The sequence below is a fragment of the Gobius niger genome (assembly GCF_951799975.1).
Source record: "Gobius niger genome assembly, chromosome: 1".
Lineage (NCBI taxonomy): Eukaryota > Metazoa > Chordata > Actinopteri > Gobiiformes > Gobiidae > Gobius > Gobius niger.
In genome coordinates, this window is record NC_136852.1 from 66,331,083 (window position 1) to 66,344,274 (window position 13,192).

At 40.4% G+C, this 13,192-nt stretch overlaps 1 protein-coding gene across 6 annotated transcripts in view; it reads left to right on the forward strand.

Annotated features, from left to right (window-relative positions):
• The window catches only part of ptch1 (patched 1), a 71,652-nt gene extending 70,039 nt beyond the window's left edge, over nucleotides 1-1,613 (forward strand). For 3 of the 6 annotated variants that reach the window (XM_079551668.1, XM_079551665.1, XM_079551663.1), the window contains exon 25: nucleotides 36-1,613. The gene's annotated coding sequence lies outside the window, so the exon portion shown is untranslated. The remainder of the gene's footprint in view (nucleotides 1-35) is intronic. The other 3 variants (XM_079551666.1, XM_079551664.1, XM_079551667.1) reach the window with 1 other exon arrangement.
• The last annotated feature ends 11,579 nt before the right edge of the window (nucleotides 1,614-13,192 follow it).

Consider the following 13,192-nt stretch of genomic DNA (forward strand, 5'->3'; position numbering starts at 1 on the left):
GGTGTGTGTGAGGGTGTGTGTGAGGGTGTGTGAAGCAATCTACAGCAGGCCCATCATGCTCATGAGGGAAGTGTCCGCTGATCACTGGCCGATGCTGTGCTACATACTATGGATGATTGTTTACTTGTGGGTGAATGAGTTTTGTATAAAGGTACGCATAGTAAAAATGAATTTATCACAAACCTGTGGTAGTTATAAATCAATACTGTTAACCTGACACGCTATGCGTGCTATTTAAGACGAGAAAATATGAAGACATTTTTGGCTTTTCATTTTGATTCTGTTGTTGCTTCTGCGTTGGAACCTGTTTTACTCTCAGCTACCTATGTATCACTGATGTTTTACTGTAAGTCATGTACAGTATAGCCTTAGCAGTGCCACCTCACAAACATATTCATTACAGGGATTCCGACCCGGGTCTACATGGGGCCCTGGCTGTGGCCCCTGTTGGCTGTGTCTAGTATAAGCTAAAATTCAGACCGTATACTGTAAATTGACTTCAATATGGCACTTGACTGCATCAGAATTCACTCCCAGGATTCTCTCCTTCAGTACCTCCCATCCTCATCTGTGTCTCCACATATAAGCTCGCCCCGCACTGTGTGTAAGTGTACACGTCACATGGAGCTCATCACCTGAACAGCCTGGTCCTGATTTACCTCCTCTGTCCGCACTGACCTCCCCACTTTCAACCATGACACCCTTTGTGCCACGCTAGAGGTCAGAGCTTGAAAACCAGGGGTCAGACATGAAACATCTGATGAAGGACCAGTTGAGATATGCAGAACAGTGTTAGCTCTCTCTTCAAACCTCCTGTACCTCCACCTGTCCTGTCTCACACAAACGTAGCAGGTCTTACTGTCCAACCATGTTCAGTCCACTTTTCATCAGTAAGTTTTTTTTTATGTGTTTTGTTCCCTCCCTATGTCACATTGGCAATAACGGAGAGAATCATAGCTGGCAACTATTTTATTCATTTGTAATATTGTTTTGTTTTGTTTTTGAGGTTCAATTGCGATATTTATATTTTTGTAATATAAGACGTGTTGTTTTGTGTCATGTGATGCCAGTGGTTAACAAATGCAGGGATTATGATGTCTATTGAAAAACACTATTACAGTTAATGTTTTACATAATGGAGTTTGATCTGTATAAAGTGCTTACTAATGTTAAATAGGAGAAAGAGTTTATAACACTACATTACAGGTGTCATCATAGCTCTTAGAAGATTGAAGTCCAATTCAGTGCTTCAGACTCGGTTGGCTTGGATGTATGCTGTTTTCAGTTACAAAGATAAATGTATGCCATATAATTTATTTATATGAAAATTTATTTTTGTAGTGTACATAGTAGCGGTCAAGGTATTTGACAGAAGTATATTTTTAAAGAGTCTATATGTAATGATATACCATAACAGAAACGGTTAAAGGTACACTCTTTCATTGCCAAGCTCTTGCGAACAACACAGACACCTCAGTATTATCCCATCAGCTGTTTCTATGGGTTTGTCAAAGGCTTGCCGTGAAAGTAGGAAACTGTACTAGGTCTCTAAATATTAATGTTCAAACACTGATAGAATTCTAACATAAAAAAATTATAACTTATTTGTCTTGTTCATACCTTTTAATAAATGAACTCTTGAAAACATATGAATTGGGTTGTCTTTGATTGTGGTATGGGTCCCCGGGGTACCTCATGATAATCTCATGTTTTCATACTTAGTGCCAGCTTAAATGTTTTATAAGTTTAATAACATGCACACAATTGACTGCAATGGGCCTGCAATTTGACATCACAAAATTCATATTAAAGGGACTATACAGAGTTTGAAAATGTTGAGATTAAGTATTTTTCTCCCCCTACATGTTCCAACAATGTCCTATGATGTAGAATGAGCCCAGACATATTCACCACAACTGCCTCTAAAATCCTGCACTGTCACTCAAAAAGGCGTTAATAGAAGGTGCAGTTATACGTATGACCTGAGGTGGCAGTAGTGAGTATAAAATGGCTAACTTGCATCTAGCCCCTTTAAATGACAAAAAAAAATTTCTCAGCAATTACAATTCCTGGCCTGATTGTTAAAATGTTTCTCACTATCTCTCCTCATTTTGCAAACTTACAGACGGTCACTTTACAGGACAAAAACACAGCATTATATTCTGTTTTTAATTCCAAGAAAAAAATAAGTAAACTACGTGGTTCTATTTTAATATTGTCTTTATATGATTTGATATTTCAATATTTGCTTCTCCCAGGTAAGCCAAAAAGTATTAAATGTGGAGTGCATAGTTTCATAACTAAGAGTAGGGGGTCATCTCAAGTCTCGGGGGGTATACAGTACAACTGCATAATGGTTGGTGGTGGTCGGAGAGGCTGATGGCGCAGATTGGCAGCCTCACTTCTGTCAGTCGATCCCAAGGCAGCTGTGGCGACATAGCTTGCTATCACCAGGCTTGGTTTGATTGAAAAATGTATGGAATTGTAAAGCGACTTCGAATAAGACTAATGCATTATCATCATCAATAATATACTGATTTCATATTCAAGATACTAATGTTACACAAAAGTACAAAAAGTTATGTAAAATGTACTTGTTGAGCTTTCATCTGGGTTGTAATGTTATATCTTCATCAGAAACAAAACTGTACTGGTGATTTGTTTCATTCACACTATTTTCCAGTGATCCTGTACATTCTGTTTCCTTGCTGGCCCAGACCAGCCAACACTCCGATACACGTCCTGCAGAGTAATCTATAAAGCTTCATAAAGTACAAGACACCTTGTACTTTATGTAGGACCGTTGAATTTTGAAGTCTTTCACTATAATATATTATTTTATTTTTTCATATTGGGAGCGATACTGAGAATAAACCTCAAAATTGTCCAAACATTTCTTTATTGCAGTGGATAAATATATATATATATTTTTTGGTATTGCACAATTGCGTAATATGACAGACACTTGAAGGCTCCGAGAATTTGCTAAATGTCTCTCCCCACTGTTCCTGCCCCTTTCACGCTGAAGTGTCTTGTCTTATAAAGCTACACAGCTACCAAAAAAAATCCTAAAATTGGATTCTTCTCCCTGTAAACAAGGCCTTCTGGACTTCCTTATCCCACCTCCTGCCCCACATCTGGACCTTACCCCCACGTACTCCCCAAAGGCCCACCCAGCTCCGCCCCCTACCTCCACTCCTGCTTCGTATGATTTTGATTGACAGCTTTATAGACTGCAAGGAAATTGGTTGTAGTTACAATACAGCCGGCCTGTTCTGAGTAATGAAAGGGGGCATGTGGCCTACAGCTTGTGGCCGGGGACAACGAGAGAGGGGCACGGCGAGAGACAGAGAGAGAGACAGAGAGAGAGAGAGAGCAAGACAGAGAGAGAGAGAGTGAGAGAGAGAGAAAGAGAGAGAGAGAGACAGACAGACAGAGAGAGAGAGAGAGCAAGACAGAGAGAGAAAAAGACAGAGAGAGAGAGAGTGAGAGAGAGAGAGAGAGAGAGAGAGAGAGAGAGAGAGAAAGACAGAGAAAAAGACAGAGAGAGAGAGACAGAGCTAGAGACAGTGAGAGAGAGAGAGAGAAAGACAGAGAGAAAAAGACAGAGAGAGAGACAGAGCGAGAGAGAGAGAGACACACACACAGATAGAGAGAAAGAGAAAGACAGAGAAAGAGCCAGAGACAGAGAGAAAGAGACAGAGAGAAAGAGAGAAAAGAGAGACAGAGAAAGAGGGAGAAAGAGAGAGAGATAGACAGAGAGAAAGACACACACAGAGAGAGAGAAATACAGAGAGAAAGAAACAGAGAGAAAGAGACAGAGTGAAAGAGAGAGAGAGAGACAGACAGACAGAGAGAGAGAAAGACAGAGAGAAAAAGACAGAGAGAGAGAGACAGAGCGAGAGACAGTGAGAGAGAAAGAGAGAGAGAAAGACAGAGAGAGAGAGACTGAGCGAGAGACAGTGAGAGAGACACACACAGATAGAGACAGAGAGAAAGAGAGAGACAGAGAAAAAGAGCCAGAGACAGAGAGAAAGAGAAAGAGAGAGACAGAGAGAAAGAGAAAAAAGAGAGAAAGAGACAGAGTTAGAGAGAGAAAGAGAGACACTGAGAGAAAGAGAGAAAGAAAGAAAGAAAGAAAGAAAGAAAGAAAGAAAGAAAGAAAGAAAGAAAGAAAGAAAGAAAGAAAGAAAGAAAGAAAGAAAGAAAGAAAGAAAGAAAGAAAGAGACAGAGAGTGAGAGAGAGAGAGAGAGAGAGAGAGAGAGAGAGAGAGAGCAGAAGCAGCAGTACTGGTGGCACACATTTAGTCTCTGCCAGCCGCCAGCCCAAATATAAAAACTCAATCAATTAATCCACATTAATATAGCTATTGTTCTCTCAATTAGCTCTGGTAAAGGTCCTGTATCCAGCTTTTGCAAGGAGTGGGTACAGCATACTCAAGGAGGACAAAACCAATTTCATTCCACTACTACTACAAAACCCTAAAGCTCAAACAACATTATTGTGCATTGGTGGGATTGAGCAGGTGTTACTGAAGAAAACCAATGGGATTATTGAGTTCTGTGTTGCGTCTAAAGTGTCCTAACACAGGCTGACGTTTTTAGAGATGGGAACACTCACACAGGTGTTAGACATGAAATCCATGGACTCAGCCTTACAATGTGATAGAGGTGTGGAGGATAAAGCTATTTTTTTCTGAGGAGTTGAGAATCAGGAATGGAATTCATGAAAAATTATGATATCAATATTGAGTTTGCTTCAGCAATCGATATTATCTTGTGCGGACGAAGAATGCCCTCCTCTACAGCCATTGTAATTACGCCTCCCATTAACATGCAGAAGTTCAGGAGCCTGAGTGCTTTCAAAGGCGTCTGCTCAGCCTCACAAGTCAACTCCATTTGTCTAGATCGGGCGCAGTATCAACAATCCGTGTGATGCTTCCTGCAGATTTATTTTTTCTGAGAGAATGTGTAAATCCGGCCTTTGGGTTTGGCAGCGGTTGTGCAGTGGTGTGTGTGTGTGCGTGTGTGTCCAGTGAATCATGTCAACACGGCAATCCTTCTTAGGCAGAACGCTTACACCGTGAGGCTGAGCTCCGAGGCAGTCGATGACGGACAAGGCTTTCAGGGAAACTGAGTGGCAACGATGGGGAGAGAGGGAAAAGAGGGGCTGGAGTTGGGCCGGATACTGTAGAAGAGTGAAAGGAAAGTTATATGCCTTATCTGACTTAGAGCAACTTCAGGGATACTGCCATGAACAACAACATCAATAAAAAGGTGTTATATTTGGGGTGAAAAGGTTTTTAATGATTTGATGCAGCCCTTGTAGTGTGATATTTCCATTTAGCAGTCAATTGAGTCAACATTTCATTAAGTAAAACACATAATAAACATAGTAAACATAATTGAAACAACCTCTAATTACGGGGAACAGGGAAAACTAAAAAAAATTCAGTTTTCAGATTTTGGGCCAAATTGGTCTCTTAACATATAAACTTCCACCTGGAAATTAAAAAAAATACCTAATCTTCACAATAACATGTTTAAATATTGCACTGATTGAATGTTTCTCCATAGATTTTCCTCAAAAGGCATTTTTCTCTCATTGGGACAACAACATCTTGATAGCTCCTACAGACTTCAAATAGTCCAGCCTTGGATAGGCTATATGCACAGTTTCCCACGTGGCGTCTTCCTGGACAGTAGGCCAGACGCTGTATTTCCTGTCGGCGATCGTTTACTTTCACAACTAGCAGGTCCCGCACAAATAAAGAGATAGCTCAGGATTTGGTAAAAGGACAACGAGTTACTGATGGACAGTCACAGCAACGTATCACAAGCATCATGTTCGCTGTGAATCCTGCCCCAAAGGAAACGCCAGCGGTTGTAGGGGCGGAGCTTTTATCCTAGAGCTAAAGGCTAGTGTTAAAAAATGATAACATAACATGTAAACAAGTAAACATTATTTAAACTACTAACAGGACAATTCTTTTTTGTGCAGGCTCGCTAATTTTTATTTTGTTAGCTGCATTAGCCTCAAGACAAAAACATCCACCGTTATGAACACTGAGGTTTCCTCTAGTGAAGTCGTTACGTCTCACGTAATATTTTTAACCTGCTTCAGTCACATCTGAACTTTTACTCGCTGTCCTTTACCAAATCTTAAGCTATTGCTTCATTTCTGTGGGACCCTGCTAATTTTTAATGGGAAGAGATAGCGGACAGGAAGAACAGCGTCTAGTTTACTGTCCAGGCGGAAATCACATGGGGTCACTGTGCATATAGCCCATTGAACAATATTTGGATTTTTTATAGTAATATTTTAAAACTAAACAAGATTTCCAAGATCCCCTCTGAGAAAGTCTTTGTAACTAATATACCAACAAAATAAAGCCATAAATTTGAATCTGGCTCCATCCATTATTCAGTTTTCGTCGCCGGAAAAAATGCAACAGCATATTTAGGCATAAAACACCTTATTTTTATATGAACACATAAAATGACAGAAAGCTTGCAATACATTTATTCTTCGTATTTATGCCAGTAATCTACAGCAGAAGTTTCAAATTGACATCTTTAAATTAAAAAAAATCCCCATTCACCCGCAGTGTCTCGCCTTAAAATGTCTAAAGTTGCAGCTGAGCCTTAGCCACACCTGAAGAAGAAGCACCACCTGCTCTGGTGTCTCATCAATTGTGAAATCATATCTGGCTCTGATGAGGGCACATTCCCCTTCACAAACAAGTGGCTTTCTGATTTCAGCTACATGATTGTGACTGTCTGCTACATTTGGCAGCACTGATCCACCCATCTGCATCTATACTCCTCACCATACTGCAACAACGCACCAGTGTCAATGGAATCATGAGGCTTTTTTATGGTCGAACATTCTCTTTTAATAGGCAACATGTGTTTTTAAGCAATCATGGAGCATATTTTACACTAAAGCTCTCAAGGAATCCAGCAAGTCAAAAGATCTACAGGGAGGAGAGACAAACAAATGAGCTCTACTATAACTATAACTCTATGGCAATTACTTGGGTACTTTTTGGACGATATTGCGCTTTAAATCACATTTACTTTTTACTTACTTGCGGTACTACTTACGCACACTGTTAGTAAATAAACAAGTTTCATTTTAGCTAACTGCATGCTAACAAATCAAAGCAATGGACACGCTTTGAACTGGAACGGTGACGATTTATGGACTGGGAGAGAAAGGGAAAGAGAGTATATTCATTTACATGTTTGGTTGAAGGTTTGCAACCACATTTAGATGTAGAATGGACATAGACTTAACAGAGAAACATTGAAAGTTTGTTGGGAGACGGATTGAAACTTGAAGACTTGCGGGTGGTAAACGGACGGGGGGCGCGGGGGTCTCTTGCTGAGTTGGGGGGGGGCTTTTGGGTGGGAGAGTCCGTATGAGAGTAATTAGAATGAGTGATGTTGTTTACTCCCATTTACCCTCGCATCATTTATTCTCCCTCTCTCTCTCTCTCTTTCTGTGCTACAGATGAATCCTGCAGAGCTGTGCCAAATCGAAGCGTTCTTCACTCCCCACAACTCTTTATGCTGCCTTCATTTGTAATTAGATTTTTTTTTTCCCTTTTTCCAAATAGTATACCGTCAGATTGACACATGGGAATTTCTCCTGTTAACTTCATTTGGTCTGCCTTTGACTGGCCATTTCAGATAATACCTTAAGCAAGCAAGCTACTATACTGCTGTTTCACTACCTCAACCATATCTCCACCTCAGCAGCAGAAACATCCGCCTCCTCAACCTCTCGACATCCTTCTCATCGACACCTATAATGTCTACCTGTCTCTACCTGTCTGAGTCTAAGCGTCAAAAGCGTCTCTTCTGTTGTCTCTTCTCTGCGCCTGTTTTTAAGTCAGAATATTGTACAGTATATCAGAGGATCAGAGGAGGGTCTTTCCTTTCTGGTGATGGTCAACGCTTCGGAATTCACTAATGATCTGCCCATTCATTGAGGGAAAGAAGAGGAGAGAGAGAGGTTTTTTTTTCTTTCCGCCTTCCATGTGTGCTTATTGATTCTGGCACCATGACAGACGCCTAATGAGGAACAGGGCTGGAGGAGAGCTCTGAGGACCCCAGAGGGAGGCTCCGTCCAATCTTCACAGTCACACACACAGACTCACGCATTCCAAATGCACACACTCGCCGAAAAAAGTGGAAGTTGTCATGAAGATGCCAAACAAGGTTTTCATCGTGGCTGTATATGACAAACAAAGCTGTACGATACCAGAAAATAAAATGTGATTTTTGCCCTGAATATTGATAATTCCGATGCTCTTGCGACATCTTGCATGCTAAACTATTTCAACACAGCACGGTAAATTTAACCAATAATCATAAACGTATTTTGTTTTTTCACCAAATTGTGTCAAAACAAGTTGCCATGCACTTTAGATTCCAGATTTAGATTCAGTTTATTTGCCATTTGCAGTAGGCCTATAGCACAGTAGCTCAAAGTGCACTGCCAAACATTCACCCGTAACATAAAAGACAGACTTAAAAACAAACAAGGCCATATAGTTAGTTTAGTTATAAAAAATAATAATATTAATAATAAAAATACTGGGAAGCAGTGTTCCTAATGTATGCGGACAGTAAGCAAGCTAGCTAGTCCTTGATAGGGGAGACTGGGGCTATTTGTCACAGGGGGTAATTTGTCACATTCCTTTTTATAGCCACACTAGAGGGCGCCGTAAGCTTGTACTGATATGTAATGTGTGCATTGGTATCCCTCTTCTCTTCCAATAATAATGTTCTATTTTGGACTGAAGACACAAAGACAGGACACATTTGAATTGTTTTTATGCCGTTTCCCAAACTTTAATTTTCTGAAAGACATGTTAGTTTCGATTTGAGCCATTTTAGAGCTAACATGCTAAATCTGTTTGCTAGCTAACAGACATTGTTGGTATAATGGACACTCGGGGTTATTTGTCACAAAAACTGAGGGGTATTTTTCACATGGGTTACAACATGGTTCTTTTGTGTCTAATATGTTTTTATGATCACTTTATTTTAACATTAGTGTTTCTAGAGGTCGTATATGTTGGGTCATTTTAGTGAATTTGTACATTTCCTCATAGAGCAATTTGCAGAAAAAATCAACAGTTAGTTCAAATGACTGTTATGAACACATCTGGCATTGCACTTTGACTGTTTTAAAAAATGTCAAGTAAACAAGTTAATAACTATTTATTACAATATGATAGAAAAACGAGAACGAGGTTTACTTCAAGTCAAGGGCTCAAGCTTTCATTTAATGCAGGTCTGACAAATAGCCCCGGTCTCCCCTACTTCTGCATGCTTTTTCCAATATCCATAAGCATTTAGCCATCAAACCCATGTTTTAAGCTGTTGTCAACCCATTGACCATATTTTGGTGATATAGAGTTCAAGAACATGATACCATAACGCTAACCATCACGGGATTTGCAGCAATAATAAACTAATGGAGATTTTAAAATGTAAGACAGAATATTGCTCACATCAAAACACACATGCATTACCAGTTGTGAACAACAGCTTCATAGTTGTTCCACTTTGTTTACTGTTGTAGCTAATGGCAAACATGGCGGATCTCCATGATAACAGTGAATTTTCCTGAACTCTATCAAAGCCTAATTAGAAATCATTCATCATCAATGTACAGATCTTTTAAGATTTTACTTTAGATACGAATTAGTGTATAAAAATGACATCTAGACTAAATGCTTAATCCACTCTATCATGATCTTTGAGAAACCAAATGAATGGAATGGATGTGTCATACCTCACCATGCTTTTAAGGACTGCCGTGTCCATTATTTTGGTTTGGGGATAGAACGTTAGCAACAGACTAGATAGCGAAAGGCGTTTCTTTGATTTCTATGATAGTAACCACATACTCCCTCAGAAAATGTGGGCTATACATGGGGCAATCATAGCAGGTAACCATACATTGCAGCACCAGGGTCCTTTCTCCTAAAGCCTGGGGCCATGGTCAGGAGTCCATGATCGAGGTTTGGCAGACAGAAAAAATAAAGCTATCATGCCATATCCTGCCATATTTGGGTTGTAGGGGGGGTCTGCAACCTTTTGGATCCAAAGAGTTTTCTTTATTTGAAAAAAGATGCAGGACCACCAGTTGAATAAGAAACAACCACACTGGCCTTTATACAAATGCTTTATACAAAAACACACTCATACAGGCTGATGAGTGTGACTTTTTGTGATCCATACAGTTTGACAAGCCATTGCAAGCACCATTTCCTGCATGTCAGCTCCGCCACTGATAACCCAGTTTGGGCGACCTTTCAGCCGAGTGGGCCGTGACACGCAGCGGCCGAGAAATCCAAACAGAGCTGATTGGAGCGCGGCCTGTCGAAGGGAGGAAGTGCGTAATTATCCCAGACAGAGGGGCAGATAGATGGATGTATGTGTGCTTAACACTCCCACTCCAATTCCCTGCAATCTGTGCGCTAATAGAAAGCAGCTGTGCCCGTGTGTCTCCACTCCGAGCGCTCACATTCACGTACTGTATTTGAAAGTGCCAAGGTTTTTGCTCCGGGTGGTCAAATAAACGGTCTTCAAGAGGAGCGACAGTTGTGTCAAGATGGCCTCGTGCTCACCCCTTTCATGGAGAGTGAATGAAGTAGGGTCGATGGTTTTCACAAGTGGGCCAGACAAAAAAGTGCCAGTATGATTGGTCTAGTCTTTACAGGGGAATGCATTTGTGTGAACTCTCAGTCATCCAGGTGTGTTCCATTGTGTGTAAAGTGAGTTCGACTTCAACATGCCCCTGGTTGTTTAAAGAAAGTTTCAGCTGATTAATTGGCTATTGTCATTATATGGGGTGAATCTTGAAGTCAGTTGGTCACTTGAAGTTCATTAGGAGCTGAATAGCAATGACTCAAATAGTTTGAAAATTTGTTTTGAGTAATGCACGTGTCAAACACAAGACCCACGGGATTAAATCCAGTCCAGGACTTGTAGAACAAGTAATTCCAGCCAGTTCCTGTAAGGAGTTATGAATTTTTAAAGAAATAACCAGAATGCCCATGCCAGCCACTGGGGGGTATAGGCAAAATAAAAGGACAGCATTCCACAGAGGGCACTGATATAATAAGAGATCAGGATATTAAGTTAAATTATACTTTATTAACCTCTGTAGAGAAATCTCTGTAGAGAAATTGTTCTCTGCATTTGACCCATCCTCAATGTTGCTGGGCGATCTGTAGGAGCAGTGAGCTGCCAGCATGGGCTGGTGCTCAGGGAGCCATTTCCATGATGTGGAGCCAGGCCTCAGAAACACCTGGCTAGAGGATGAACCTATATGCACATGTTTTTACACATTATAGCCTCATGGTAAATGGTCAGCCTGCCCGAGGACAGCTGTGGCTACAATAGTAGCTGCCACCACCGAGTGTGGAGTGAATGAATAATGACAATATAGCTCTTTAAAAAAAACAGCACTATATTAAAATCACAGAGCTCATATTGAAAAAACAACAACACAATGACATGTGTTGGGTTGAGGTTTGAACTGGAGAGTATCTGGATGGTGGGCCAACCCTGGCTTAAACCACTGTATCACTGTTACCACATGACAAAAGATTATAACATGTGTTATAAACTCAAATTAGTTGACCCTTTCTGGAACCTTCATGTTATGAAATCTACTATCTATCAGTCCTGACACATACAACTTCTAGGAAACGTGTGAAAGCGTGCGTGCGTGTCCTGTTTCACATTGGTCACAGAACTTCTCTACTGCTTTAAGCCAATCCTCGACATCCTCTCCCGTGCAGTAAAGAAGCATGCTTTAAAAATGCCTGGAATTGCCATAAAAAGTAGTGCATCCTCCTCGTGCTGCATGATGAAAGAGAAAGTGGTCGGATTTACTGGGGGGATATTATGCAAAAACAAAGAAAAAATCACTTTGCCATTATGGGGTATAGTGTGTGGACTGATTATTTATTAATTTAATCAATTTTGGAATAAGACTGTAAAATAACAAAACGTGGAAAAAGTGAAGGTGGATTTTTACACATTTCATTATTCAAAAAGATAAAGAAGATACAGTATAAAGATACCGGGGGGAAAAACCCTCTGAAAGTCATTTTAACATATTTATTGTAAATGAAAAAGACTGTAAGGAACATTACTGTGTGGATTTGGTTTGTTTGAGTGTGTTTCCTTTGCTTTCTATCTTCAAACTAAAACATACACATTCCTCCGGTTAGTTACTCTTGAGCAAAATCTCCAACTAAAAATCTACTTGCTGTTTTTGCCCTAGTTCTGCCATGAAGAAGAGGTCAAATGTGGAGAATAACTTCCACAATGTGAACAATAAAGTATCCTAACCTTTAACCTTTAGTATACAGCCTATAGTTCATCTTTTCTATTAAAACCCTTGTTCACATTTTTGCCTGGTTACAACAGTGCGTGTCCAATGCCAAGTGACAGTAACTGCGGCCACACCTCCTGTAAACGACACACAACTCCACACATGTGCAGTGCAGGACAGTTAAGTTTGTTTATGAGAGCCCCTTTTGCCCATACTTCCTCCTTCATGGGCCAGTTACCATTTTGTCCTCTACACCTTTCGGTTATAGGCCCGGGACTGGAAGTTACAGCCCAGGGATTGTGTACACTCATTCATGAACAAACATGCAATAGATAACCTGGATGTTCCGCAGTGTTGCTTTAAGTAATTGTAAAAGTCCCATTGAGCAGTGCTAGCCTTTGCAGAGCTCTTGACAGGCAGCAGGTCATACTGTGAGAGGTAGATTCTGGATTGAGGTGTGGACATTTGACCACTTGGAACTTCATATTTTGATTGTAATCAAAATACTTGCTTTCACACTTGTTGATAGACTGTACGTTGAAAAGGAATTACCCAGAAAAAAGATTACTTCATAGTATAGCACCACATTAAAAGAACTTTGGGCCAGGGCAAATCCGTTGGATCCATCTCACATCTACTCACATCCACTCACATCAGGGTTGCCAGGTCCAAGAGAAATATCCAGCCCAATGACCTCTCAAAAATCGACCAAAAAGTATGAAAACTAGCCCAATAATTAATTGAAGTTATATTAAAGTGTATTAAACCAGGGGTTCACAAACTGTTTTGGCTGGGACCCCAAAAATTGACACGTTAACAACTCGG